Below are 24,950 nucleotides of genomic sequence, written 5' to 3' on the forward strand. Positions count from 1 at the left end.
TTCAAGCCATAAAACAACGAAAATCGGCGAGAAATCGTCGTTTTGCATCGAAATATGCGGTTTTCTCTAAGAATTTTGATGATTTCGTGTAGAATTCTGCTGTTTTCTTGCAATTCAGCCGTTGAATCTTGGTAAAAAGTCATGATTTTGTAGATTTCGTGCTCTTCTTTGCGAATTCAAGATAGAAAACAACGAAAATCAGCGAGAAATCGTCGTTTTGCATCGAAATTAGCGGTTTTCTCTAAGAATTTTGATGATTTCGTGCAGAATTCTGCTGTTTTCATGCAATTCAGCCGTTGAATCTTGGTAAAAAGTCATGATTTTGTAGATTTCGTGCTCTTCTTTGCGAATTCAAGCCAGAAAACAACGAAAATCGGCGAGAAATCGTCCTTTTGCATCGAAACATGCGGTTTTCTCAAAGAATTTTGATGATTTCGTGCAGAATTCTGCTGTTTTCTTGCAATTCAGCCGTTGAATCTTGGTAAAAAGTCATGATTTTGTAGATTTCGTGCTCTTCTTTGCGAATTCAAGCCAGAAAACAACGAAAATCGGCGAGAAATCGTCGTTTTGCATCGAAATATGCGGTTTTCTCTAAGAATTTGGATGATTTCGTGCTGAATTCTGCTGTTTTCTTGCAATTCAGCCGTTGAATCTTGGTAAGAAGTCATGATTTTGTAGATTTCGTGCTCTTCTTGGCGAATTCTAGATAGAAAACAACGAAGATCGGCGAGAAATCGTTGTTTTGCATCGAAATATGCGGTTTTCTCTAAGAATTTTGATGATTTCGTGCAGAATTCTGCTGTTTTCTTGCAATTCAGCCGTCGAATCTTGGTAAAAAGTCATGATTTTGTAGATTTCGTGCACTTCTTTGCGAATTTAAGCCAGAAAACAACGAATATCGGCGAGAAATCGTCGTTTTGCATCGAAATATGCGGTTTTTTCTAAGAATTTTGATGATTTCGTGCAGAATTCTGCTGTTTTCTTGCAATTCAGCCGTTGAATCTTAGTAAAAAGTCATAATTTTGTAGATTTCGTGCTCTTCTTTGCGAATTCAAGCCAGAAAACAACGAAAATCGGCGAGAAATCGTTGTTTTGCCTCGAAATATGCGGTTTTCTCTAAGAATTTTGATGATTTCGTGCAGAATTCTGCTGTTTTCTTGCAATTCAGCCGTTGAATCTTGGTAAAAAGTCATGATTTTGTAGATTTCGTGCTCTTCTTTGCGAATTCAAGCCAGAAAACAACGAATATCGGCGAGAAATCGTCGTTTTGCATCAAAATATGCGGTTTTTTCTAAGAATTTTGATGATTTTGTGCAGAATTCTGCTGTTTTCTTGCAATTCAGCCGTTGAATCTTAGTAAAAAGTCATAATTTTGTAGATTTCGTGCTCTTCTTTGCGAATTCAAGCCAGAAAACAACGAAAATCGGCGAGAAATCGTTGTTTTGCCTCGAAATATGCGGTTTTCTCTAAGAATTTTGATGATTTCGTGCAGAATTCTGCTGTTTTCTTGCAATTCAGCCGTTGAATCTTGGTAAAAAGTCATAATATTGTAGATTTCGTGCTCTTCTTGGCGAATTCAAGCCAGAAAACAACGAAAATCTGCTAGAAATCGTTGTTTTGCTTCGAAATATGCGGTTTTCTCTAAGAATTTTGATGATTTCGTGCAGAATTCTGCTGTGTTCTTGAAATTCAGCCGTTGAATCTTGGTAAAAAGTCATGATTTTGTAGATTTCGTGCTCTTCTTTGCGAATTCATGCCAGAAAATAACGAAAATCGGCGAAAAATTGTCGTTTTGTATCGAAATATGCGGTTTTCTGTAAGAATTTTGATGATTTCGTGCAGAATTCTGCTGTTTTCTTGCAATTCAGCCGTTGAATCTTGGTAAAAAGTCATGATTTTGTAGAATTCGTGGTCTTCTTTGCGAATTCAAGCCAGAAAACAACGAAAATCGGCGAGAAATCGTCGTTTTGCATCGAAATATGCGGTTTTCTGTAAGAATTTTGATGATTCCGTGCAGAATTCTGCTGTTTTCTTGCAATTCAGCCGTTGAATCTTGGTAAAAAGTCATGATTTTGTAGATTTCGTGCTCTTCTTTGCGAATTCAAGATAGAATACAACGAAAATCAGCGAGAAATCGTCGTTTTGCATCGAAATATGCGGTTTTCTCTAAGAATTTTGATGATTTCGTGCAGAATTCTGCTGTTTTCTTGAAATTCAGCCGTTGAATCTTGGTAAAAAGTCATGATTTTGTAGATTTCGTGCTCTTCTTTGCGAATTCATGCCAGAAAATAACGAAAATCGGCGAAAAATTGTCGTTTTGTATCGAAATATGCGGTTTTCTGTAAGAATTTTGATGATTTTGTGCAGAATTCTGCTGTTTTCTTGCAATTGAGCCGTTGAATCTTGGTAAAAAGTCATGATTTTGTAGATTTCGTGCTCTTCTTTGCGAATTCAAGCCAGAAAACAACGAAAATCGGCGAGAAATCGTCGTTTTGCATCGAAATATGCGGTTTTCTGTAAGAATTTTGATGATTTCGTGCAGAATTCTGCTATTTTCTTGCAATTCAGCCGTTGAATCTTGGTAAAAAGTCATGATTTTGTAGATTTCGTGCTCTTCTTTTCGAATTCAAGAAAGAAAACAACGAAAATCAGCGAGAAATCGTCGTTTTGCATCGAAATATGCGGTTTTCTCTAAAAATTTTGATGATTTCGTGCAGAATTCTGCTGTTTTCTTGCAATTCAGATGTTGAATCTTGGTAAAAAGTCATGATTTTGTAGATTTCGTACTCTTCTTTGCGAATTCAAGCCAGAAATCAACGAAAATCGGCGAGAAATCGTTGTTTTGCATCGAAACATGCGGTTTTCTCTAAGAATTTTGATGATTTCGTGCAGAATTCTGCTGTTTTCTTGCAATTCAGCCGTTGAATCTTGGTAAAAAGTTATGATTTTGTAGATTTCGTGCTCTTCTTTGCGAATTCAAGCCAGAAAACAACGAGAATCGGCGAGAAATCGTCGTTTTGCATCGAAATAGGCGGTTTTTTTCTAAGAATTTTGATGATTTCGTGCAGAATTCCGCTGTTTTCTTGCAATTTAGCCGTTGAATCTTGGTAAAAAGTCATGATTTTGTAGATTTCGTGCTCTTCTTTGCGAATTCAAGCCAGAAAACAACGAAAATCGGCGAGAAATCGTCGTTTTGCATCGAAATATGCGGTTTTCTCTAAGAATTTTGATGATTTCGTGCAGATTTCTGCTGTTTTCTTGCAATTCAGCCGTTGAATCTTAGTAAAAAGTCATAATTTTGTAGATTTCGTGCTCTTCTTTGCGAATTCAAGCCAGAAAACAACGAAAATCGGCCAGAAATCGTTGTTTTGCTTCGAAATATGCGGTTTTCTCTAAGAATTTTGATGATTTCGTGCAGAATTCTGCTGTTTTCTTGCAATTCAGCCGTTGAATCTTGGTAAAAAGTCATGATTTTGTAGATTTCGTGCTATTCTTGGCGAATTCAAGATAGAAAACAACGAAAATCGGCGAGAAATCGTTGTTTTGCATCGAAATATGCGGTTTTCTCTAAGAATTTTGATGATTTCGTGCAGAATTCTGCTGTTTTCTTGCAATTCAGCCGTTGAATCTTGGTAAAAAGTCATGATTTTGTAGATTTCGTGCACTTCTTTGCGAATTCAAGCCAGAAAACAACGAAAATCGGCGAGAAATCGTCGTTTTGCATCGAAATATGCGGTTTTCTTTAAGAATTTTGATGATTCCGTGCAGAATTCTGCTGTTTTCTTGCAATTCAGCTGTTGATTCTTGGTAAAAAGTCATGATTTTGTAGATTTCGTGCTCTTCTTTGCGAATTCAAGATAGAATACAACGAAAATCAGCGAGAAATCGTCGTTTTGCATCGAAATATGCGGTTTTCTCTAAGAATTTTGATGATTTCGTGCAGAATTCTGCTGTTTTCTTGCAATTCAGCCGTTGAATCTTGGTAAAAAGTCATGATTTTGTAGATTTCGTGCTCTTCTTTGCGAATTCATGCCAGAAAATAACGAAAATCGGCGAAAAATTGTCGTTTTGTATCGAAATATGCGGTTTTCTGTACGAATTTTGATGATTTTTTGCAGAATTCTGCTGTTTTCTTGCAATTCAGCCGTTGAATCTTGGTAAAAAGTCATGATTTTGTAGATTTCGTGCTCTTCTTTGCGAATTCAAGCCAGAAAACAACGAAAATCGGCGAGAAATCGTCGTTTTGCATCGAAATATGCGGTTTTCTGTAAGAATTTTGATGATTTCGTGCAGAATTCTGCTATTTTCTTGCAATTCAGCCGTTGAATCTTGGTAAAAAGTCATGATTTTGTAGATTTCGTGCTCTTTTTTGCGAATTCAAGATAGAAAACAACGAAAATCAGCGAAAAATCGTCGTTTTGCATCGAAATATGCGGTTTTCTGTAAGAATTTTGATGATTTCGTGCAGAATTCTGCTGTTTTCTTGCAATTCAGCCGTTGAATCTTGGTAAAAAGTCATGATTTTGTAGATTTCGTGCTCTTCTTTGCGAATTCAAGAAAGAAAACAACGAAAATCAGCGAGAAATCGTCGTTTTGCATCGAAACATGCGGTTTTCTCTAAGAATTTTGATGATTTCGTGCAGAATTCTGCTGTTTTCTTGCAATTCAGCCGTTGAATCTTGGTAAAAAGTTATGATTTTGTAGATTTCGTGCTCTTCTTTGCAAATTCAAGCTAGAAAACAACGAAAATCGGCGAGAAATCGTCGTTTTGCATCGAAATATGCGGTTTTCTCTAAGAATTTTGATGATTTCGTGCAGAATTCTGCTGTTTTCTTGCAATTCAGCCGTTGAATCTTGGTAAAAAGTCATGATTTTGTAGATTTCGTGCTCTTCTTTGCGAATTCAAGAAAGAAAACAACGAAAATCAGCGAGAAATCGTCGTTTTGCATCGAAACATGCGGTTTTCTCTAAGAATTTTGATGATTTCGTGCAGAATTCTGCTGTTTTCTTGCAATTCAGCCGTTGAATCTTGGTAAAAAGTCATGATTTTGTAGATTTCGTGCTCTTCTTTGCGAATTCAAGCCATAAAACAACGAAAATCGGCGAGAAATCGTCGTTTTGCATCGAAATATGCGGTTTTCTCTAAGAATTTTGATGATTTCGTGCAGAATTCTGCTGTTTTCTTGCAATTCAGCTGTTGAATCTTAGTAAAAAGTCATAATTTTGTAGATTTCGTGCTCTTCTTTGCGAATTCAAGCCAGAAAACAACGAAAATCGGCGAGAAATCGTTGTTTTGCCTCGAAATATGCGGTTTTCTCTAAGAATTTTGATGATTTCGTGCAGAATTCTGCTGTTTTCTTGCAATTCAGCCGTTGAATCTTGGTAAAAAGTCATGATTTTGTAGATTTCGTGCTCTTCTTTGCGAATTCAAGATAGAAAACAACGAAAATCAGCGAGAAATCGTCGTTTTGCATCGAAATATGCGGTTTTCTCTAAGAATTTTGATGATTTCGTGCAGAATTCTGCTGTTTTCATGCAATTCAGCCGTTGAATCTTGGTAAAAAGTCATGATTTTGTAGATTTCGTGCTCTTCTTTGCGAATTCAAGCCAGAAAACAACGAAAATCGGCGAGAAATCGTCGTTTTGCATCGAAACATGCGGTTTTCTCAAAGAATTTTGATGATTTCGTGCAGAATTCTGCTGTTTTCTTGCAATTCAGCCGTTGAATCTTGGTAAAAAGTCATGATTTTGTAGATTTCGTGCTCTTCTTTGCGAATTCAAGCCAGAAAACAACGAAAATCGGCGAGAAATCGTCGTTTTGCATCGAAATATGCGGTTTTCTCTAAGAATTTGGATGATTTCGTGCAGAATTCTGCTGTTTTCTTGCAATTCAGCCGTTGAATCTTGGTAAGAAGTCATGATTTTGTAGATTTCGTGCTCTTCTTGGCGAATTCTAGATAGAAAACAACGAAGATCGGCGAGAAATCGTTGTTTTGCATCGAAATATGCGGTTTTCTCTAAGAATTTTGATGATTTCGTGCAGAATTCTGCTGTTTTCTTGCAATTCAGCCGTTGAATCTTGGTAAAAAGTCATGATTTTGTAGATTTCGTGCTCCTCTTTGCGAATTCAAGTCAGAAAACAACGAATATCGGCGAGAAATCGTCGTTTTGCATCGAAATATGCGGTTTTTTCTAAGAATTTTGATGATTTCGTGGTGAATTCTGCTGTTTTCTTGCAATTCAGCCGTTGAATCTTAGTAAAAAGTCATAATTGTGTAGATTTCGTGCTCTTCTTTGCGAATTCAAGCCAGAAAACAACGAAAATCGGCGAGAAATCGTTGTTTTGCCTCGAAATATGCGGTTTTCTCTAAGAATTTTGATGATTTCGTGCAGAATTCTGCTGTTTTCTTGCAATTCAGCCGTTGAATCTTGGTAAAAAGTCATGATTTTGTAGATTTCGTGCTCTTCTTTGCGAATTCAAGCCAGAAAACAACGAAAATCGGCGAGAAATCGTCGTTTTGCATCGAAATATGCGGTTTTCTCTAAGAATTTTGATGATTTCGTGCAGAATTCTGCTGTTTTCTTGCAATTCAGCCGTTGAATCTTAGTAAAAAGTCATAATTTTGTAGATTTCGTGCTCTTCTTTGCGAATTCAAGCCAGAAAACAACGAAAATCGGCTAGAAATCGTTGTTTTGCCTCGAAATATGCGGTTTTCTCTAAGAATTTTGATGATTTCGTGCAGAATTCTGCTGTTTTCTTGCAATTCAGCCGTTGAATCTTGGTAAAAAGTCATGATTTTGTAGATTTCGTGCTATTCTTGGCGAATTCAAGATAGAAAACAACGAAAATCGGCGAGAAATCGTTGTTTTGCATCGAAATATGCGGTTTTCTCTAAGAATTTTGATGATTTCGTGCAGAATTCTGCTGTTTTCTTGCAATTCAGCCGTTGAATCTTGGTAAAAAGTCATGATTTTGTAGATTTCGTGCACTTCTTTGCGAATTCAAGCCAGAAAACAACGAAAATCGGCGAGAAATCGTCGTTTTGCATCGAAATATGCGGTTTTCTCTAAGAATTTTGATGATTTCGTGCAGAATTCTGCTGTTTTCTTGCAATTCAGCCGTTGAATCTTGGTAAAAAATCATGATTTTGTAGATTTCGTGCTCTTCTTTGCGAATTCAAGCCAGAAAACAACGAAACTCAGCGAGAAATCGTCGTTTTGCATCGAAATATGCGGTTTTCTCTAAGAATTTTGATGATTTCGTGCTGAATTCTGCTGTTTTCTTGCAATTCAGCCGTTGAATCTTGGTAAAAAGTCATGATTTTGTAAATTTCGTGCTCTTCTTTGCGAATTCAAGCCATAAAACAACGAAAATCGGCGAGAAATCGTCGTTTTGCATCGAAATATGCGGTTTTCTCTAAGAATTTTGATGATTTCGTGCAGAATTCTGCTGTTTTCTTGCAATTCAGCTGTTGAATCTTAGTAAAAAGTCATAATTTTGTAGATTTCGTGCTCTTCTTTGCGAATTCAAGCCAGAAAACAACGAAAATCGGCGAGAAATCGTTGTTTTGCCTCGAAATATGCGGTTTTCTCTAAGAATTTTGATGATTTCGTGCAGAATTCTGCTGTTTTCTTGCAATTCAGCCGTTGAATCTTGGTAAAAAGTCATGATTTTGTAGATTTCGTGCTCTTCTTTGCGAATTCAAGATAGAAAACAACGAGAATCAGCGAGAAATCGTCGTTTTGCATCGAAATATGCGGTTTTCTCTAAGAATTTTGATGATTTCGTGCAGAATTCTGCTGTTTTCATGCAATTCAGCCGTTGAATCTTGGTAAAAAGTCATGATTTTGTAGATTTCGTGCTCTTCTTTGCGAATTCAAGCCAGAAAACAACGAAAATCGGCGAGAAATCGTCGTTTTGCATCGAAACATGCGGTTTTCTCAAAGAATTTTGATGATTTCGTGCAGAATTCTGCTGTTTTCTTGCAATTCAGCCGTTGAATCTTGGTAAAAAGTCATGATTTTGTAGATTTCGTGCTCTTCTTTGCGAATTCAAGCCAGAAAACAACGAAAATCGGCGAGAAATCGTCGTTTTGCATCGAAATATGCGGTTTTCTCTAAGAATTTGTATGATTTCGTGCAGAATTCTGCTGTTTTCTTGCAATTCAGCCGTTGAATCTTGGTAAGAAGTCATGATTTTGTAGATTTCGTGCTCTTCTTGGCGAATTCTAGATAGAAAACAACGAAGATCGGCGAGAAATCGTTGTTTTGCATCGAAATATGCGGTTTTCTCTAAGAATTTTGATGATTTCGTGCAGAATTCTGCTGTTTTCTTGCAATTCAGCCGTTGAATCTTGGTAAAAAGTCATGATTTTGTAGATTTCGTGCACTTCTTTGCGAATTCAAGCCAGAAAACAACGAAAATCGGCGAGAAATCGTCGTTTTGCATCGAAATATGCGGTTTTCTCTAAGAATTTTGATGATTTCGTGCAGAATTCTGCTGTTTTCTTGCAATTCAGCCGTTGAATCTTGGTAAAAAATCATGATTTTGTAGATTTCGTGCTCTTCTTTGCGAATTCAAGCCAGAAAACAACGAAACTCAGCGAGAAATCGTCGTTTTGCATCGAAATATGCGGTTTTCTCTAAGAATTTTGATGATTTCGTGCTGAATTCTGCTGTTTTCTTGCAATTCAGCCGTTGAATCTTGGTAAAAAGTCATGATTTTGTAAATTTCGTGCTCTTCTTTGCGAATTCAAGCCATAAAACAACGAAAATCGGCGAGAAATCGTCGTTTTGCATCGAAATATGCGGTTTTCTCTAAGAATTTTGATGATTTCGTGCAGAATTCTGCTGTTTTCTTGCAATTCAGCTGTTGAATCTTAGTAAAAAGTCATAATTTTGTAGATTTCGTGCTCTTCTTTGCGAATTCAAGCCAGAAAACAACGAAAATCGGCGAGAAATCGTTGTTTTGCCTCGAAATATGCGGTTTTCTCTAAGAATTTTGATGATTTCGTGCAGAATTCTGCTGTTTTCTTGCAATTCAGCCGTTGAATCTTGGTAAAAAGTCATGATTTTGTAGATTTCGTGCTATTCTTTGCGAATTCAAGATAGAAAACAACGAGAATCAGCGAGAAATCGTCTTTTTGCATCGAAATATGCGGTTTTCTCTAAGAATTTTGATGATTTCGTGCAGAATTCTGCTGTTTTCATGCAATTCAGCCGTTGAATCTTGGTAAAAAGTCATGATTTTGTAGATTTCGTGCTCTTCTTTGCGAATTCAAGCCAGAAAACAACGAAAATCGGCGAGAAATCGTCGTTTTGCATCGAAACATGCGGTTTTCTCAAAGAATTTTGATGATTTCGTGCAGAATTCTGCTGTTTTCTTGCAATTCAGCCGTTGAATCTTGGTAAAAAGTCATGATTTTGTAGATTTCGTGCTCTTCTTTGCGAATTCAAGCCAGAAAACAACGAAAATCGGCGAGAAATCGTCGTTTTGCATCGAAATATGCGGTTTTCTCTAAGAATTTGGATGATTTCGTGCAGAATTCTGCTGTTTTCTTGCAATTCAGCCGTTGAATCTTGGTAAGAAGTCATGATTTTGTAGATTTCGTGCTCTTCTTGGCGAATTCTAGATAGAAAACAACGAAGATCGGCGAGAAATCGTTGTTTTGCATCGAAATATGCGGTTTTCTCTAAGAATTTTGATGATTTCGTGCAGAATTCTGCTGTTTTCTTGCAATTCAGCCGTTGAATCTTGGTAAAAAGTCATGATTTTGTAGATTTCGTGCTCCTCTTTGCGAATTCAAGCCAGAAAACAACGAATATCGGCGAGAAATCGTCGTTTTGCATCGAAATATGCGGTTTTTTCTAAGAATTTTGATGATTTCGTGCAGAATTCTGCTGTTTTCTTGCAATTCAGCCGTTGAATCTTAGTAAAAAGTCATAATTTTGTAGATTTCGTGCTCTTCTTTGCGAATTCAAGCCAGAAAACAACGAAAATCGGCGAGAAATCGTTGTTTTGCCTCGAAATATGCGGTTTTCTCTAAGAATTTTGATGATTTCGTGCAGAATTCTGCTGTTTTCTTGCAATTCAGCCGTTGAATCTTGGTAAAAAGTCATGATTTTGTAGATTTCGTGCTCTTCTTGGCGAATTCAAGATAGAAAACAACGAAAATCGGCAAGAAATCGTTGTTTTGCATCGAAATATTCGGTTTTCTCTAAGAATTTTGATGATTTCGTGCAGAATTCTGTAGTTATCTTGCAATTCAGCCGTTGAATCTTGGTAAAAAGTCATGATTTTGTAGATTTCGTGCTCTTCATTGCGAATTCAAGCCAGAAAACAACGAAAATCGGCGAGAAATCGTCGTTTTGCATCGAAATATGCGGTTTTCTGTAAGAATTTTGATGATTTCGTGCAGAATTCTGCGGTTTTCTTGCAATTCAGCCGTTAAATATTGGTAAAAAGTCATGATTTTGTAGATTTCGTGCTCTTCTTTGCGAATTCAAGATAGAAAACAACGAAAATCGGCGAGAAATCGTCGTTTTGCATCGAAATATGCGGTTTTCTCTAAGAAATTTGACGATTTCGTGCAGAATTCTGCTGTTTTCTTGCAATTCAGCCGTTGAATCTTGGTAAAAAGTCATGATTTTGTAGATTTCGTGCTCTTCTTTGCGAATGCAAAATAGAAAACAACGAAAATCAGCGAGAAATCGTCGTTTTGCATCGAAATATGCGGTTTTCTGTAAGAACTTTGATGATTTCGTGCAAAATTCTGCTGTTTTCTTGCAATTCAGCCGTTGAATCTTAGTAAAAAGTCATATTTTTGTAGATTTTGTGCTCTTCTTTGCGAATTCAAGCCAGAAAACAACGAAAATCGGCGAGAAATCGTTGTTTTGCCTCGAAATATGCGGTTTTCTCTAAGAATTTTGATGATTTCGTGCAGAATTCTGCTGTTTTCTTGCAATTCAGCCGTTGAATCTTGGTAAAAAGTCATGATTTTGTAGATTTCGTGCTCTTCTTGGCGAATTCAAGATAGAAAACAACGAAAATCGGCGAGAAATCGTTGTTTTGCATCGAAATATTCGGATTTCTCTAAGAATTTTGATGATTTCGTGCAGAATTCTGTTGTTTTCTTGCAATTCAGCCGTTGAATATTGGTAAAAAGTCATGATTTTGTAGATTTCGTGCTCTTCTTTGCGAATTCAAGATAGAATACAACGAAAATCAACGAGAAATCGTCGTTTTGCATCGAAATATGCGGTTTTCTGTAAGAATTTTGATGATTTCGTGCAGAATTCTGCTGTTTTCTTGCAATTCAGCCGTTGAATATTGGTAAAAAGTCATGATTTTGTAGATTTCGTGCTCTTCTTTGCGAATTCAAGATAGAATACAACGAAAATCAGCGAGACATCGTCGTTTTGCATCGAAATATGCGGTTTTCTCTAAGAATTTTGATGATTTCGTGCAGAATTCTGCTGTTTTCTTGAAATTCAGCCGATGAATCTTGGTAAAAAGTCATGATTTTGTAGATTTCGTGCTCTTCTTTGCGAATTCATGCCAGAAAATAACGAAAATCGGCGAGAAATCGTTGTTTTGCCTCGAAATATGCGGTTTTCTGTAAGAATTTTGATGATTTCGTGCAGAATTCTGCAGTTTTCTTGCAATTCAGCCGTTGAATCTTGGTAAAAAGTCATGATTTTGTAGATTTCGTGCTCTTCTTTGCGAATTCAAGCCAGAAAACAACGAAAATCGGCGAGAAATCGTCGTTTTGCATCGAAATATGCGGTTTTCTGTAAGAATTTTGATGATTTCGTGCAGAATTCTGCTGTTTTCTTGCAATTCAGCCGTTAAATATTGGTAAAAAGTCATGATTTTGTAGATTTCGTGCTCTTCTTTGCGAATTCAAGATAGAAAACAACGAAAATCAGCGAGAAATCGTTGTTTTGCATCGAAATATTCGGTTTTCTCTAAGAATTTTGATGATTTCGTGCAGAATTCTGCTGTTTTCTTGCAATTCAGCCGTTGAATATTGGTAAAAAGTCATGATTTTGTAGATTTCGTGCTCTTCTTTGCGAATTCAAGATAGAATACAACGAAAATCAACGAGAAATCGTCGTTTTGCATCGAAATACGCGGTTTTCTCTAAGAATTTTGATGATTTCGTGCAGAATTCTGCTGTTTTCTTGAAATTCAGCCGTTGAATCTTGGTAAAAAGTCATGATTTTGTAGATTTCGTGCTCTTCTTTGCGAATTCATGCCAGAAAATAACGAAAATCGGCGAAAAATTGTCGTTTTGTATCGAAATATGCGGTTTTCTGTAAGAATTTTGATGATTTCGTGCAGAATTCTGCTGTTTTCTTGCAATTCAGCCGTTGAATATTGGTAAAAAGTCATGATTTTGTAGATTTCGTGCTCTTCTCTACGAATTCAAGATAGAATACAACGAAAATCAGCGAGAAATCGTCGTTTTGCATCGAAATATGCGGTTTTCTCTAAGAATTTTGATGATTTCGTGCAGAATTCTGCTGTTTTCTTGAAATTCAGCCGTTGAATCTTGGTAAAAAGTCATGATTTTGTAGATTTCGTGCTTTTCTTTGCAAATTCATGCCAGAAAATAACGAAAATCGGCGAAAAATTGTCGTTTTGTATCGAAATATGCGGTTTTCTGTAAGAATTTTGATGATTTCGTGCAGAATTCTGCTGTTTTCTTGCAATTCAGCCGTTGAATCTTGGTAAAAAGTCATGATTTTGTAGATTTCGTGCTCTTCTTTGCGAATTCAAGCCAGAAAACAACGAAAATCAGCGAGAAATCGTCGTTTTGCATCGAAATATGCGGTTTTCTGTAAGAATTTTGATGATTTCGTGCAGAATTCTGCTGTTTTCTTGCAATTCAGCCGTTGAATCTTGGTAAAAAGTCATGATTTTGTAGATTTCGTGCTCTTCTTTGCGAATTCAAGAATGAAAACAACGAAAATCAGCGAGAAATCGTCGTTTTGCATCGAAATATGCGGTTTTCTCTAAGAATTTTGATGATTTCGTGCAGAATTCTGCTGTTTTCTTGCAATTCAGCCGTTGAATCTTGGTAAAAAGTCATGATTTTGTATGTTTCGTGCTCTTCTTTGCAAATTCAAGCCAGAAAACAACGAAAGTCGGCGAGAAATCGTCGTTTTGCATCGAAATATGCGGTTTTCTCTAAGAATTTTGACGATTTCGTGCAGAATTCTGCTGTTTTCTTGCAATTCAGCCGTTGAATCTTGGTAAAAAGTCATGATTTTGTAGATTTCGTGCTCTTCTTTGCGAATTCAATATAGAAAACAACGAAAATCAGCGAGAAATCGTCGTTTTGCATCGAAATATGCGGTTTTCTGTAAGAACTTTGATGATTTCGTGCAAAATTCTGCTGTTTTCTTGCAATTCAGCCGTTGAATCTTAGTAAAAAGTCATAATTTTGTAGATTTTGTGCTCTTCTTTGCGAATTCAAGCCAGAAAACAACGAAAATCGGCGAGAAATCGTTGTTTTGCCTCGAAATATGCGGTTTTCTCTAAGAATTTTGATGATTTCGTGCAGAATTCTGCTGTTTTCTTGCAATTCAGCCGTTGAATCTTGGTAAAAAGTCATGATTTTGTAGATTTCGTGCTCTTCTTGGCGAATTCAAGATAGAAAACAACGAAAATCGGCGAGAAATAGTTGTTTTGCATCGAAATATTCGGATTTCTCTAAGAATTTTGATGATTTCGTGCAGAATTCTGTTGTTTTCTTGCAATTCAGCCGTTGAATATTGGTAAAAAGTCATGATTTTGTAGATTTCGTGCTCTTCTTTGCGAATTCAAGATAGAATACAACGAAAATCAACGAGAAATCGTCGTTTTGCATCGAAATATGCGGTTTTCTCTAAGAATTTTGATGATTTCGTGCAGAATTCTGCTGTTTTCTTGAAATTCAGCCGTTGAATCTTGGTAAAAAGTCATGATTTTGTAGATTTCGTGCTCTTCTTTGCGAATTCATGCCAGAAAATAACGAAAATCGGCGAAAAATTGTCGTTTTGTATCGAAATATGCGGTTTTCTGTAAGAATTTTGATGATTTCGTGCAGAATTCTGCTGTTTTCTTGCAATTCAGCCGTTGAATATTGGTAAAAAGTCATGATTTTGTAGATTTCGTGCTCTTCTTTGCGAATTCATGCCAGAAAATAACGAAAATCGGCGAAAAATTGTCGTTTTGTATCGAAATATGCGGTTTTCTGTAAGAATTTTGATGATTTCGTGCAGAATTCTGCTGTTTTCTTGCAATTCAGCCGTTGAATCTTGGTAAAAAGTCATGATTTTGTAGATTTCGTGCTCTTCTTTGCAAATTCAAGCCAGAAAACAACGAAAATCGGCGAGAAATCGTCGTTTTGCATCGAAATATGCGGTTTTCAGTAAGAATTTTGATGATTTCGTGCAGAATTCTGCTGTTTTCTTGCAATTCAGCCGTTAAATATTGGTAAAAAGTCATGATTTTGTAGATTTCGTGCTCTTCTTTGCGAATTCAAGATAGAAAACAACGAAAATCAGCGAGAAATCGTTGTTTTGCATCGAAATATTCGGTTTTCTCTAAGAATTTTGATGATTTCGTGCAGAATTCTGCTGTTTTCTTGCAATTCAGCCGTTGAATATTGGTAAAAAGTCATGATTTTGTAGATTTCGTGCTCTTCTTTACGAATTCAAGATAGAATACAACGAAAATCAGCGAGAAATCGTCGTTTTGCATCGAAATATGCGGTTTTCTCTAAGAATTTTGATGATTTCGTGCAGAATTCTGCTGTTTTCTTGAAATTCAGCCGTTGAATCTTGGTAAAAAGTCATGATTTTGTAGATTTCGTGCTCTTCTTTGCAAATTCATGCCAGAAAATAACGAAAATCGGCGAAAAATTGTCGTTTTGTATCGAAATATGCGGTTTTCTGTAAGAATTTTGATGATTTCGTGCAGAATTCTGCTGTTTTCTTGCAATTCAGCCGTTGAATCTTGGTAAAAAGTCATGATTTTGTAGATTTCGTGCTCTTCTTTGCGAATTCAAGCCAGAAAACAACGAAAATCGGCGAGAAATCGTCGTTTTGCATCGAAATATGCGGTTTTCTGTAAGAATTTTGATGATTTCGTGCAGAATTCTGCTATTTTCTTGCAATTCAGCCGTTGAATCTTGGTAAAAAGTCATGATTTTGTAGATTTCGTGCTCTTTTTTGCGAATTCAAGATAGAAAACAACGAAAATCAGCGAGAAATCGTCGTTTTGCATCGAAATATGCGGTTTTCTGTAAGAATTTTGATGATTTCGTGCAGAATTCTGCTGTTTTCTTGAAATTCAGCCGTTGAATCTTGGTAAAAAGACATGATTTTGTAGATTTCGTGCTCTTCTTTGCAAATTCATGCCAGAAAATAACGAAAATCGGCGAAAAATTGTCGTTTTGTATCGAAATATGCGGTTTTCTGTAAGAATTTTGATGATTTCGTGCAGAATTCTGCTGTTTTCTTGCAATTCAGCCGCTGAATCTTGGTAAAAAGTCATGATTTTGTAGATTTCGTGCTCTTCTTTGCGAATTCAAGCCAGAAAACAACGAAAATCGGCGAGAAATCGTCGTTTTGCATCGAAATATGCGGTTTTCAGTAAGAATTTTGATGATTTCGTGCAGAATTCTGCTGTTTTCTTGCAATTCAGCCGTTGAATCTTGGTAAAAAGTCATGATTTTGTAGATTTCGTGCTCTTCTTTGCGAATTCAAGCCAGAAAACAACGAAAATCGGCGAGAAATCGTCGTTTTGCATCGAAATATGCGGTTTTCTGTAAGAATTTTGATGATTTCGTGCAGAATTCTGCTGTTTTCTTGCAATTCAGCCGTTGAATATTGGTAAAAAGTCATGATTTTGTAGATTTCGTGCTCTTCTTTACGAATTCAAGATAGAATACAACGAAAATCAGCGAGAAATCGTCGTTTTGCATCGAAATATGCGGTTTTCTCTAAGAATTTTGATGATTTCGTGCAGAATTCTGCTGTTTTCTTGAAATTCAGCCGTTGAATCTTGGTAAAAAGTCATGATTTTGTAGATTTCGTGCTCTTCTTTGCAAATTCATGCCAGAAAATAACGAAAATCGGCGAAAAATTGTCGTTTTGTATCGAAATATGCGGTTTTCTGTAAGAATTTTGATGATTTCGTGCAGAATTCTGCTGTTTTCTTGCAATTCAGCCGTTGAATCTTGGTAAAAAGTCATGATTTTGTAGATTTCGTGCTCTTCTTTGCGAATTCAAGCCAGAAAACAACGAAAATCGGCGAGAAATCGTCGTTTTGCATCGAAATATGCGGTTTTCAGTAAGAATTTTGATGATTTCGTGCAGAATTCTGCTGTTTTCTTGCAATTCAGCCGTTAAATATTGGTAAAAAGTCATGATTTTGTAGATTTCGTGCTCTTCTTTGCGAATTCATGCCAGAAAATAACGAAAATCGGCGAAAAATTGTCGTTTTGTATCGAAATATGCGGTTTTCTGTAAGAATTTTGATGATTTCGTGCAGAATTCTGCTGTTTTCTTGCAATTCAGCCGTTGAATATTGGTAAAAAGTCATGATTTTGTAGATTTCGTGCTCTTCTTTACGAATTCAAGATAGAATACAACGAAAATCAGCGAGAAATCGTCGTTTTGCATCGAAATATGCGGTTTTCTCTAAGAATTTTGATGATTTCGTGCAGAATTCTGCTGTTTTCTTGAAATTCAGCCGTTGAATCTTGGTAAAAAGTCATGATTTTGTAGATTTCGTGCTCTTCTTTGCAAATTCATGCCAGAAAATAACGAAAATCGGCGAAAAATTGTCGTTTTGCATCGAAATATGCGGTTTTCTGTAAGAATTTTGATGATTTCGTGCAGAATTCTGCTATTTTCTTGCAATTCAGCCGTTGAATCTTGGTAAAAAGTCATGATTTTGTAGATTTCGTGCTCTTTTTTGCGAATTCAAGATAGAAAACAACGAAAATCAGCGAGAAATCGTCGTTTTGCATCGAAATATGCGGTTTTCTGTAAGAATTTTGATGATTTCGTGCAGAATTCTGCTGTTTTCTTGCAATTCAGCCGTTGAATCTTGGTAAAAAGTCATGATTTTGTAGATTTCGTGCTCTTCTTTGCGAATTCAAGAATGAAAACAACGAAAATCAGCGAGAAATCGTCGTTTTGCATCGAAATATGCGGTTTTCTCTAAGAATTTTGATGATTTCGTGCAGAATTCTGCTGTTTTCTTGCAATTCAGCCGTTGAATCTTGGTAAAAAGTCATGATTTTGTATGTTTCGTGCTCTTCTTTGCAAATTCAAGCCAGAAAACAACGAAAGTCGGCGAGAAATCGTCGTTTTGCATCGAAATATGCGGTTTTCTCTAAGAATTTTGACGATTTCGTGCAGAATTCTGCTGTTTTCTTGCAATTCAGCCGTTGAATCTTGGTAAAAAGTCATGATTTTGTAGATTTCGTGCTCTTCTTTGCGAATTCAATATAGAAAACAACGAAAATCAGCGAGAAATCGTCGTTTTGCATCGAAATATGCGGTTTTCTGTAAGAACTTTGATGATTTCGTGCAAAATTCTGCTGTTTTCTTGCAATTCAGCCGTTGAATCTTAGTAAAAAGTCATAATTTTGTAGATTTTGTGCTCTTCTTTGCGAATTCAAGCCAGAAATCAACGAAAATCGGCGAGAAATCGTTGTTTTGCCTCGAAATATGCGGTTTTCTCTAAGAATTTTGATGATTTCGTGCAGAATTCTGCTGTTTTCTTGCAATTCAGCCGTTGAATCTTGGTAAAAAGTCATGATTTTGTAGATTTCGTGCTCTTCTTGGCGAATTCAAGATAGAAAACAACGAAAATCGGCGAGAAATCGTTGTTTTGCATCGAAATATTCGGATTTCTCTAAGAATTTTGATGATTTCGTGCAGAATTCTGTTGTTTTCTTGCAATTCAGCCGTTGAATATTGGTAAAAAGTCATGATTTTGTAGAATTCGTGCTCTTCTTTGCGAATTCAAGATAGAATACAACGAAAATCAACGAGAAATCGTCGTTTTGCATCGAAATATGCGGTTTTCTCTAAGAATTTTGATGATTTCGTGCAGAATTCTGCTGTTTTCTTGAAATTCAGCCGTTGAATCTTGGTAAAAAGTCATGATTTTGTAGATTTCGTGCTCTTCTTTGCGAATTCATGCCAGAAAATAACGAAAATCGGCGAAAAATTGTCGTTTTGTATCGAAATATGCGGTTTTCTGTAAGAATTTTGATGATTTCGTGCAGAATTCTGCTGTTTTCTTGCAATTCAGCCGTTGAATATTGGTAAAAAGTCATGATTTTGTAGATTTCGTGCTCTTCTTTGCGAATTCAAGATAGAATACAACGAAAATCAGCGAGAAATCGTCGTTTTGCATCGAAATATGCGGTTTTCTCTAAGAATTTTGATGATTTCGTGCAAAATTCTGCTGTTTTCTTGAAATTCAGCCGTTGAATCTTGGTAAAAAGTCATGATTTTGTAGATTTCGTTCTCTTCTTTGCGAATTCATGCCAGAAAATAACGAAAATCGGCGAAAAATTGTCGTTTTGTATCGAAATATGCGGTTTTCTGTAAGAATTTTGATGATTTCGTGCAGAATTCTGCTGTTTTCTTGCAATTCAGCCGTTGAATCTTGGTAAAAAGTCATGATTTTGTAGATTTCGTGCTCTTCTTTGCAAATTCAAGCCAGAAAACAACGAAAATCGGCGAGAAATCGTCGTTTTGCATCGAAATATGCGGTTTTCAGTAAGAATTTTGATGATTTCGTGCAGAATTCTGCTGTTTTCTTGAAATTCAGCCGTTGAATCTTGGTAAAAAGTCATGATTTTGTAGATTTCGTGCTTTTCTTTGCGAATTCATGCCAGAAAATAACGAAAATCGGCGAAAAATTGTCGTTTTGTATCGAAATATGCGGTTTTCTGTAAGAATTTTGATGATTTCGTGCAGAATTCTGCTGTTTTCTTGCAATTCAGCCGTTGAATATTGGTAAAAAATCATGATTTTGTAGATTTCGTGCTCTTCTTTACGAATTCAAGATAGAATACAACGAAAATCAGCGAGAAATCGTCGTTTTGCATCGAAATATGCGGTTTTCTCTAAGAATTTTTATGATTTCGTGCAGAATTCTGCTGTTTTCTTGCAATTCAGCCGTTGAATCTTGGTAAAAAGTCATGATTTTGTATGTTTCGTGCTCTTCTTTGCAAATTCAAGCCAGAAAACAACGAAAGTCGGCGAGAAATCGTCGTTTTGCATCGAAATATGCGGTTTTCTCTAAGAATTTTGACGATTTCGTGCAGAATTCTGCTGTTTTCTTGCAATTCAGCCGTTGAATCTTGGTAAAAAGTCATGATTTTGTAGATTTCGTGCTCTTCTTTGCGAATTCAATATAGAAAACAACGAAAATCAGCGAGAAATCGTCGTTTTGCATCGAAATATGCGGTTTTCTGTAAGAACTTTGATGATTTCGTGCAAAATTCTGCTGTTTTCTTGCAATTCAGCCGTTGAATCTTAGTAAAAAGTCATAATTTTGTAGATTTTGTGCTCTTCTTTGCGAATTCAAGCCAGAAAACAACGAAAATCGGCGAGAAATCGTTGTTTTGCCTCGAAATATGCGGTTTTCTCTAAGAATTTTGATGATTTCGTGCAGAATTCTGCTGTTTTCTTGCAATTCAGCCGTTGAATCTTGGTAAAAAGTCATGATTTTGTAGATTTCGTGCTCTTCTTGGCGAATTCAAGATAGAAAACAACGAAAATCGGCGAGAAATCGTTGTTTTGCATCGAAATATTCGGATTTCTCTAAGAATTTTGATGATTTCGTGCAGAATTCTGTTGTTTTCTTGCAATTCAGCCGTTGAATATTGGTAAAAAGTCATGATTTTGTAGATTTCGTGCTCTTCTTTGCAAATTCAAGATAGAATACAACGAAAATCAACGAGAAATCGTCGTTTTGCATCGAAATATGCGGTTTTCTCTAAGAATTTTGATGATTTCGTGCAGAATTCTGCTGTTTTCTTGAAATTCAGCCGTTGAATCTTGGTAAAAAGTCATGATTTTGTAGATTTCGTGCTCTTCTTTGCGAATTCATGCCAGAAAATAACGAAAATCGGCGAAAAATTGTCGTTTTGTATCGAAATATGCGGTTTTCTGTAAGAATTTTGATAATTTCGTGCAGAATTCTGCTGTTTTCTTGCAATTCAGCCGTTGAATATTGGTAAAAAGTCATGATTTTGTAGATTTCGTGCTCCTCTTTGCGAATTCATGCCAGAAAATAACGAAAATCAGCGAAAAATTGTCGTTTTGTATCGAAATATGCGGTTTTCTGTAAGAATTTTGATGATTTCGTGCAGAATTCTGCTGTTTTCTTGCAATTCAGCCGTTGAATCTTGGTAAAAAGTCATGATTTTGTAGATTTCGTGCTCTTCTTTGCAAATTCAAGCCAGAAAACAACGAAAATCGGCGAGAAATCGTCGTTTTGCATCGAAATATGCGGTTTTCAGTAAGAATTTTGATGATTTCGTGCAGAATTCTGCTGTTTTCTTGCAATTCAGCCGTTAAATATTGGTAAAAAGTCATGATTTTGTAGATTTCGTGCTCTTCTTTGCAAATTCAAGATAGAAAACAACGAAAATCAGCGAGAAATCGTTGTTTTGCATCGAAATATTCGGTTTTCTCTAAGAATTTTGATGATTTCGTGCAGAATTCTGCTGTTTTCTTGCAATTCAGCAGTTGAATCTTGGTAAAAAGTCATGATTTTGTAGATTTCGTGCTCTTCTTTGCGAATTCAAGCCAGAAAACAACGAAAATCGGCGAGAAATCGTCGTTTTGCATCGAAATATGCGGTTTTCTGTAAGAACTTTGATGATTTCGTGCAAAATTCTGCTGTTTCCTTGCAATTCAGCCGTTGAATCTTGGTAAAAAGTCATGATTTTGTATATTTCGTGCTCTTCTTTGCGAATTCAAGTCAGAAAACAACGAAAATCGGCGAGAAATCGTCGTTTTGCATCGAAATATGCGGTTTTCTCTAAGAATTTTGACGATTTCGTGCAGAATTCTGCTGTTTTCTTGCAATTCAGCAGTTGAATCTTGGTAAAAAGTCATGATTTTGTAGATTTCGTGCTCTTCTTTGCGAATGCAAAATAGAAAACAACGAAAATCAGCGAGAAATCGTCGTTTTGCATCGAAATATGCGGTTTTCTGTAAGAACTTTGATGATTTCGTGCAAAATTCTGCTGTTTTCTTGCAATTCAGCCGTTGAATCTTAGTAAAAAGTCATAATTTTGTAGATTTTGTGCTCTTCTTTGCGAATTCAAGCCAGAAAACAACGAAAATCGGCGAGAAATCGTTGTTTTGCCTCGAAATATGCGGTTTTCTCTAAGAATTTTGATGATTTCGTGCAGAATTCTGCTGTTTTCTTGCAATTCAGCCGTTGAATCTTGGTAAAAAGTCATGATTTTGTAGATTTCGTGCTCTTCTTGGCGAATTCAAGATAGAAAACAACGAAAATCGGCGAGAAATCGTTGTTTTGCATCGAAATATTCGGATTTCTCTAAGAATTTTGATGATTTCGTGCAGAATTCTGTTGTTTTCTTGCAATTCAGCCGTTGAATATTGGTAAAAAGTCATGATTTTGTAGATTTCGTGCTCTTCTTTGCGAATTCAAGATAGAATACAACGAAAATCAACGAGAAATCGTCGTTTTGCATCGAAATATGCGGTTTTCTCTAAGAATTTTGATGATTTCGTGCAGAATTCTGCTGTTTTCTTGAAATTCAGCCGTTGAATCTTGGTAAAAAGTCATGATTTTGTAGATTTCGTGTTCTTCTTTGCGAATTCATGCCAGAAAAATAACGAAAATCGGCGAAAAATTGTCGTTTTGTATCGAAATATGCGGTTTTCTGTAAGAATTTTGATGATTTCGTGCAGAATTCTGCTGTTTTCTTGCAATTCAGCCGTTGAATATTGGTAAAAAGTCATGATTTTGTAGATTTCGTGCTCTTCTTTACGAATTCAAGATAGAATACAACGAAAATCAGCGAAAAATCGTCGTTTTGCATCGAAATATGCGGTTTACTCTAAGAATTTTGATGATTTCGTGCAGAATTCTGCTGTTTTCTTGAAATTCAGCCGTTGAATCTTGGTAAAAAGTCATGATTTTGTATATTTCGTGCTCTTCTTTGCGAATTCATGCCAGAAAATAACGAAAATCGGCGAAAAATTGTCGTTTTGTATCGAAATATGCGGTTTTCTGTAAGAATTTTGATGATTTCGTGCAGAATTCTGCTGTTTTCTTGCAATTCAGCCGTTGAATCTTGGTAAAAAGTCATGATTTTGTAGATTTCGTGCTCTTCTTTGCGAATTCAAGCCAGAAAACAACGAAAATCGGCGAGAAATCGTCGTTTTGCATCGAAATATGCGGTTTTCTGTAAGAATTTTGATGATTTCGTGCAGAATTCTGCTATTTTCTTGCAATTCAGCCGTTGAATCTTGGTAAAAAGTCATGATTTTGTAGATTTCGTGCTCTTTTTTGCGAATTCAAGATAGAAAACAACGAAAAGCAGCGAGAAATCGTCGTTTTGCATCGAAATATGCGGTTTTCTGTAAGAATTTTGATGATTTCGTGCAGAATTCTGCTGTTTTCTTGCAATTCAGCCGTTGAATCTTGGTAAAAAGTCATGATTTTGTAGATTTCGTGCTCTTCTTTGCGAATTCAAGAAAGAAAACAACGAAAATCAGCGAGAAATCGTCGTTTTGCATCGAAATATGCGGTTTTCTCTAAGAATTTTGATGATTTCGTGCAGAATTCTGCTGTTTTCTTGCAATTCAGCCGTTGAATCTTGGTAAAAAGTCATGATTTTGTATGTTTCGTGCTCTTCTTTGCGAATTCAAGCCAGAAAACAACGAAAATCGGCGAGAAATCGTCGTTTTGCATCGAAATATGCGGTTTTCTCTAAGAATTTTGACGATTTCGTGCAGAATTCTGCTGTTTTCTTGCAATTCAGCCGTTGAATCTTGGTAAAAAGTCATGATTTTGTAGATTTCGTGCTCTTCTTTGCGAATTTAATGTAGAAAACCACGAAAATCAGCGAGAAATCGTCGTTTTGCATCGAAATATGCGGTTTTCTGTAAGAACTTTGATGATTTCGTGCAAAATTCTGCTGTTTTCTTGCAATTCAGCCGTTGAATCTTAGTAAAAAGTCATAATTTTGTAGATTTCGTGCTCTTCTTTGCGAATTCAAGCCAGAAAACAACGAAAATCGGCGAGAAATCGTTGTTTTGCCTCGAAATATGCGGTTTTCTCTAAGAATTTTGATGATTTCGTGCAGAATTCTGCTGTTTTCTTGCAACTCAGCCGTTGAATCTTGGTAAAAAGTCATGATTTTGTAGATTTCGTGCTCTTCTTGGCGAATTCAAGATAGAAAACAACGAAAATCGGCGAGAAATCGTTGTTTTGCATCGAAATATTCGGTTTTCTCTAAGAATTTTGATGATTTCGTGCAGAATTCTGCTGTTTTCTTGCAATTCAGCCGTTGAATCTTGGTAAAAAGTCATGATTTTGTAGATTTCGTGCTCTTCTTTGCAAATTCAAGCCAGAAAACAACGATAATCGGCGAGAAATCGTCGTTTTGCATCGAAATATGCGGTTTTCTGTAAGAATTTTGATGATTTCGTGCAGAATTCTGCTGTTTTCTTGCAATTCAGCAATTAAATATTGGTAAAAAGTCATGATTTTGTAGATTTCGTGCTCTTCTTTGCGAATTCAAGATAGAAAACAACGAAAATCAGCGAGAAATCGTTGTTTTGCATCGAAATATTCGGTTTTCTCTAAGAATTTTGATGATTTCGTGCAAAATTCTGCTGTTTTCTTGCAATTCAGCCGTTGAATCTTGGTAAAAAGTCATGATTTTGTAGATTTTGTGCTCTTCTTTGCGAATTCAAGCCAGAAAACAACGAAAATCAGCGAGAAATCGTCGTTTTGCATCGAAATATGCGGTTTTCTGTAAGAACTTTTATGATTTCGTGCAAAATTCCGCTGTTTTCTTGCAATTCAGCCGTTGAATCTTAGTAAAAAGTCATAATTTTGTAGATTTTGTGCTCTTCTTTGCGAATTCAAGCCAGAAAACAACGAAAATCGGCGAGAAATCGTTATTTTGCCTCGAAATATGCGGTATTCTCTAAGAATTTTGATGATTTCGTGCAGAATTCTGCTGTTTTCTTGCAATTCAGCCGTTGAATCTTGGTAAAAAGTCATGATTTTGTAGATTTCGTGCTCTTCTTGGCGAATTCAAGATAGAAAACAACGAAAATCGGCGAGAAATCGTTGTTTTGCATCGAAATATTCGGATTTCTCTAAGAATTTTGATGATTTCGTGCAGAATTCTGTTGTTTTCTTGCAATTCAGCCGTTGAATATTGGTAAAAAGTCATGATTTTGTAGATTTCGTGCTCTTCTTTGCGAATTCAAGATAGAATACAACGAAAATCAACGAGAAATCGTCGTTTTGCATCGAAATATGCGGTTTTCTCTAAGAATTTTGATGATTTCGTGCAGAATTCTGCTGTTTTCTTGAAATTCAGCCGTTGAATCTTGGTAAAAAGTCATGATTTTGTAGATTTCGTGCTCTTCTTTGCGAATTCATGCCAGAAAATAACGAAAATCGGCGAAAAATTGTCGTTTTGTATCGAAATATGCGGTTTTCTGTAAGAATTTTGATGATTTCGTGCAGAATTCTGCTGTTTTCTTGCAATTCAGCCGTTGAATATTGGTAAAAAGTCATGATTTTGTAGATTTCGTGCTCTTCTTTACGAATTCAAGATAGAATACAACGAAAATCAGCGAGAAATCGTCGTTTTGCATCGAAATATGCGGTTTTCTCTAAGAATTTTGATGATTTCGTGCAGAATTCT

The 24,950-nt window shown here is 36.1% G+C and overlaps 1 protein-coding gene across 1 annotated transcript in view; it reads left to right on the forward strand.

The window, feature by feature from the left end:
* LOC148170682 (uncharacterized) overlaps positions 1-24,950 on the forward strand; it is a 199,022-nt gene that overhangs the window by 132,971 nt on the left and 41,101 nt on the right. The window lies entirely within an intron of this gene.

Source organism: Gnatocerus cornutus, chromosome 7 (assembly GCF_029298725.1).
Source record: "Gnatocerus cornutus isolate USDA-ARS CGAHR chromosome 7, icGnaCorn1.1, whole genome shotgun sequence".
NCBI classification, from domain to species: domain Eukaryota; kingdom Metazoa; phylum Arthropoda; class Insecta; order Coleoptera; family Tenebrionidae; genus Gnatocerus; species Gnatocerus cornutus.